Here is a 5,919-nt window from a genome sequence, read left to right on the forward strand (position 1 = left end):
GGCTGTTCCTAGTCAGAGGGTCAAAGAAAGATTCTGAGTTTCTGTGCTCCACATCCCTAAACATGGCTGAGTCAGTCACCTAGAGCTGGAAACTTGATGTGTGGCCACCTGGGGTTTAAGGAGGAGGCTGTGGAGGGTGATGCCTGGCCCAGGATGTGGAGTCCATGTGGTAGCTGTGGTGACTGATACCATGGCAGGCCCTACAACACCCTCAGGTGCCTGCTGCTGCTCATGCTGGGAGTGCCTACTTCTCTACCTGCACCTGGAAAACAGCAAGAGCTGGTGCCCATCAACCACCCTGAGAGAAGTCAGTGGCTACACCAACCCACTACTCAGTCTGGTCACCAGTTCTCTAGTACATTTTTTTCCTGCTGCACTGCTACCTGGCCTTTGAATTCAATGCCACCAGACTGGCAAGGTTGTAGGTTTGCTGTCATAACCTGTAGAAGTTTCAGCTGTCCTAGGTTGACCTGCAAGAGGAATGGCATCCAGACGTTGGTCTGCAACCACTGGAAGCAGATCTGGAATCCAAAACCAACCTGTGATAAAGCCTATCAGGAGAGGCTGCGGAGTTCACCTTTAAGGACCATGCATCCATCAGGTTTCAGATAGTGGCAAGATTCGGGACCAGATGGCATCAAGCCCAGGAAGAAATGTTGACATTACCAAGATGAATTACGGAAATTGTAATCACATGACCTCTACAGAATGTGGCTATGGATTTTGTTGGCTTTGTCTGAAAGGGATCTTAGGATTGCATAACCTCAGACCTGCTAGCTGTGTCTTCTAGGACAAGAAGCTGGGGAGCTGGAAGAAGATCCTTTGGCCACTGGCACATTGATTGGTGGCCCAGTGGAGGTTTCCCTCATGGCTGAAATTGCTTTTCCTGCCATTGTCACTGGAATTATTATTTGTGTTGGCAGGAAGATTCTCAGCAGATGTGAAGGGTGGAAAACCTCCAAACACAGGAGGAATTTGACTATTGCCAACAGAGTGACTTGGTCAGTCATGGCATCAACAGTTATTTCTGCAGTTATTATTCATGTCTCCCCCTTAAACCGGCATATGTCTATGGGTTTGTGCCCATTTCTCTCTGTCCTGGAGGAGGCTGTGTAATTAGCACAGCCAAGGGAAAGGAGGGAGAATTTCCCTTGGGGGTAAAAGTTATGACAGTAGCTCTTATAATTCTGAGATGTAATTAAGATGCATCTCATGCTATATTTAAAAAATAAAACTGCCCTTGATGAACTCAGATATAAAGTTTATGTTTATGGCTTCTATTAACACTTCAGTTACAATGTTTTCACTGAAAGATTCCATAGTACTTAAAATTGATTTAACTTGAATATCATATCTTCACCATTTTACTATAAAATACTTTTAGTTCATTCAATGTGTTATTGAACTAAGACCAAATGAGAGGCAATATAAAGCATGATTAAAATCTCAAAGGAAAAAATCTCCAAGAATATCTACAATAATTATTAAAATATTTCAAAATTGAGGTCTCAAGATTATGTAAAAATTCTTAAAATCCAATCCTTTGGAGGAAGTTACTGGAGAGTCATGTTATTTATGCTTTACATCATGCCTCCATTTGTACTATTTGAATTTTTAAACTGTAATCATTTTGTTATTATCAATATGCATTTATATTTTGGAGTTAAAAAAGTAGCTGAGAGATGACTATACCTGAAAAAGTGATGGACTGATACTTTGAATGGTTGATTTTTGCATTCATGAATTTCACCAAAGTGAATTTTCACAGATCTAGAAAATAGGAATAATGACTCCTTGACTGTTACCTTTCAACTTATTAAAGTGATATTATTTGTGGGAAAGAGTATTTACTTAATAACATTGTGAAGTTGAATAAGATAAATGTATTGAGTCTTCTGTGACATGTAAAATATTGTTTTACCATACAAGTTGAACATATTTCTGAATATGAATAAGCTGAGACATAAAAAGACTGTTTTATGCATATGTGCAAATGTATGCATTATTGGCAATCTTTGAATGATTAATGGCTGTTGATTCACAGCCAATTCTTTGTTAATGTTCTTCATAACTATCAATTTTGTTTATGGAATTTTAATCTCTTTTTGAAGCCCCTATTCATAGAGGTCCCTCAGCTAAATTTTTCATAAATCCTGGTGAATAGTACATATTCTCCTGGACTTCCTTCAACTATCTGTTTTCCTTGGTGAGTGGAGACTTTGAAATAGATGTTTCCAGACTAGTTTATCCTTCAACTCTCAACTTCTCTAAAGAAACATTAACCATACCCCCATACTTCATATTCTGATTTTCTTGTTCCCTTTTTCTTGTGATAAATATTACCATTTAAAATACAGAAAACTTCTGATAACTTCCAGAAGGCATGGCAGGTGTCACTTTCAGAGTGACCCACTGCTTGTAAGACTATGAATTTTCTCATTTTTCTCCTCAATGATGGTTGTAAGTTTAGGACCATTTGAAATGGTTGAGAAGTTTTTTTTTTCTTGTTGCTGTTTTATGCCAGCCAGTTGACTGAAAATTTAGTGATGACATCATATGACCAGGTTGGTTCAAAATAGCCAATTCAATATTGATAAGTAGCACTAAACTAGTAAAACTGGTTGCATGGTGAAGGTTGAGGTCTCAGGAAGATTTTCATAACATTTTCCACCAATAAAGCTATCTTACAAGCCAATGGTTACTGCCATATTATAGAAATGCAACAGGCTTTCATGGTTTGAACACAGCTGGACATGAAATCAGAGAGCTCCTCCTTTTCTGAGTTAAAATGTTGATAGAACTTTTGATTTATAATATATTTGTATGATATTCTACTTTTACACTTAAACCATTGGCAGTAAATGATGTGTCATGATCTATGAGTGGCAAAGAAAGTGTCCTGAAACACAAGTGAATAATGATCAAAGGAGAAAATCCACAGCATTATCAGATACCAAGCCTTGAATGTTTGAAAAACTCTCCTATAATATTTCTAATTAAGCTATAATTCCTGTAAGAGCAATAACATATTTTTCCTATATAAAATTGAACATTAGAAGAAATTACTATTACATTCTCTAACATTAATATCACTTTCTTATTTCATTCTCTAATTAGTTTAGCCATTATATCATGTTGATAAGCATACATTTGATTAAAACTGCATTCAACCTTGTTATATTACTTGTTACTTATTTGTGATTGAAGTAACAGCTGCAGCCTCATCCTGTTTTCTTTTTACATGGATTACCAGATGCTTACATGTTATTTATATCTAAGGTTGAGAAGAGCATTCTGATTTATTGAAAATATTCACAGATTTTTATTGTTTAGCTTCTCCTTCAGTATAATCTTCTAATATAGGACTCAAAACATATGAATCATCTGTATTAATTATTATAGTAAGACCTTTCCACATTTTATCATTTGGAATTTGTAGTTGAGAGTTTTTAGGTAACAGTTATATTAAATATGCTTCTATATCAGAATTAATAGCTCATTCTTCACTATCAGAACAAAAGGAATCAGGTGGTATATGAGAGCAGCATGGAGAGAAGGTGTCAGCATCCTCATTTTCAGATTCCTTAGTAGAGGTATTATCCTATGATGGCACCACCTGAATATGTAACAAAAGATTATTAAAAAGATGATAATAGTAAGATATTTGTTGTATTTAATTAAGCAACCATAATATAACAAAATATCCAACTTTTAAGATAAACAGAAAACACCATAATTAAATGTATTTAAATAATTTAAATTACTATTCTGCATATAGAAAGTTTAGGCAGCAAGAAGAGCCCTTCTGTCCTTCCCTGTTTTGCTGGCATCCATTCCACAAGGTTCTGTTATCCAACCACTTTTCACTTTTATTAACAATGATCAACTCTGCTTAAAACTACTTGGAAAGAGTTTTTCAATTCAATGAGTAATAAATAATACATTGGTCTCATTGTGTGAGTCCCATCCTTATTGTTATTTTCTATTCCAATTTTATTAAAAATACCAGAGCAGGAGATAAGTAGGAGTGATTCATACAGGAAGGTGAAGGAGAGGAAAAAAAGACAACAATAACAGCAAAGACTCACATGTTAATACAGTCTTTTCTTACACTGGACAGGCAAGGCAGTATTTCTGGTAAGGGGTCAACCATGTTTCAGGTGCTGGCAAGGATAAGTATGCATCTGAAATGATTAAGACCATGGCAGATATTCTGTTTTATAACATGAACCACTGTTTTGAGTTTTAGTTTAAAATGTAGGGAAGCAATGACACTAGAGAAAATCATTGTGTATATAGCCCTTGGCATAAAAAGTAGACAGTACCCAGGTTTAATTTCAAATAGATAATTGTCTCCAGATTTCTCTAGGAAGCCAGAAGCACTTTCAGGGTTCTCAGAAATGCTACTTTCTTCTGTATCTCTTACCAGTTTTATTCACCTGTGCTTAGACAACAGAGTCATTATGTCTTTAACTGCTCGAGCATGGTTATTGGCCCAGTATATGGACTATTTTAATATATTCTGAAAAGGCACTTGAAAAGAATTCTGTACACTGTTAGCAATAATCTATATGTCCTAATTAGGAAAAATTAATCTTTTGAACTATTCATGTGCTGTGCATACTAATTAGATTGTATTTATATCTCCAACTATGATTTTGGAATTTTAAAAATTCTCATCTGTGCTATTTTATTTTCTGCAGTATATTTTAAAATTATGTCATAGTGCATAAAGATTTGGAATTGCTATATCTTCCTATTAAGTCAACTCCCTTATAATGATGAAAAATCCCTCTTTTTACTGAGCCATAATTCCTGCCCCTAGTCTACATTGTTTTACTAGAATTCAGCCATATAACTACAGGAGTGTTTTTAACTTATGTTGCATTACATATTTTCCCAATTGTTTAAAATTTTATTTTGAAAGTATATTTTTTCTGTTTATTTTAAATATTAGTATTTATCAAGAGTTTACACTAAGGTATTTTATTTTTTCATGCCACTTGACAAATTCTGTGTTTCAATTGGATGCTTTAGTTAAATTTCATATCATTAGTATATGTTGAATTTTGGTCTTTTATGCTTTTTGGTTGCTATTTGTCCCACCTTTTATTGGCCAATTTTTCTTCTATTTGTTTGATAAAGTAAATTTTTCCTTTATCATCTAGTGGGTATTCAGTCATAAATTTTTATCACAAATCTTTAGATATTACCCTATAGATTTCAATACCCATCTCCACATATATTCTATATTGTTTCCAGTATTAATTGACTCAAATGAACAATTACCCAAATAACTATCTGGAATTGACAGCACAAGGTCATGGATTTATTTTGAAAATGACTGCTTTTTAAATATATATTTAGATGACATGCAAAATTAAATATCATGATTTCTATGTTACCATCACAATTCTGAGTACTTGAGAGTAATTCTGCTTCTTTCTACTAAAACTTACCCACAGAGGTCTTCCCCATCCTCAACACCCCATACAAAGAAAGGCAACCAGAGGTGTTTAAACTGGCCACCTCTAGAACCAAACAGCCTATGTTCACAGCCATGATCTACAGCTTAAGTGTTATGTGAACTTTGACAAGTTGTATTTTCTTGACTTCCTGAACCATATATTTACCACATCAGTGTCCTCCATTCCTTGCTGCATCCAGTCTATCCATCTGAGATTGGTTTCTCTCAGCCTAAAAACATCAGCTAACATTTCTTGTACCATTAAGGGTGATGGACTTGAACTTCCCCTGCTTTAGTTTCTGAATATATATTCCTTATCCTTTGCTTAATACTTCCAGAAGTATCCATTATTTTCATCACAGACACAGATTACAATGAATACTCAACAATTTCAAAAAAATAAAATCATACAAAATGTATTATTTTGTAGCTGACTTCTTTTGATCACCATA

The 5,919-nt window shown here is 34.7% G+C and overlaps 1 pseudogene; it reads left to right on the plus strand.

Moving 5' to 3' along the window:
* The first annotated feature begins 231 nt into the window (after positions 1-231).
* LOC119520791 lies at positions 232-1,202 on the plus strand (annotated as a pseudogene).
* The last annotated feature ends 4,717 nt before the right edge of the window (positions 1,203-5,919 follow it).

This window comes from Choloepus didactylus, chromosome 26 (genome assembly GCF_015220235.1).
Source record: "Choloepus didactylus isolate mChoDid1 chromosome 26, mChoDid1.pri, whole genome shotgun sequence".
Classification (NCBI taxonomy): domain Eukaryota; kingdom Metazoa; phylum Chordata; class Mammalia; order Pilosa; family Megalonychidae; genus Choloepus; species Choloepus didactylus.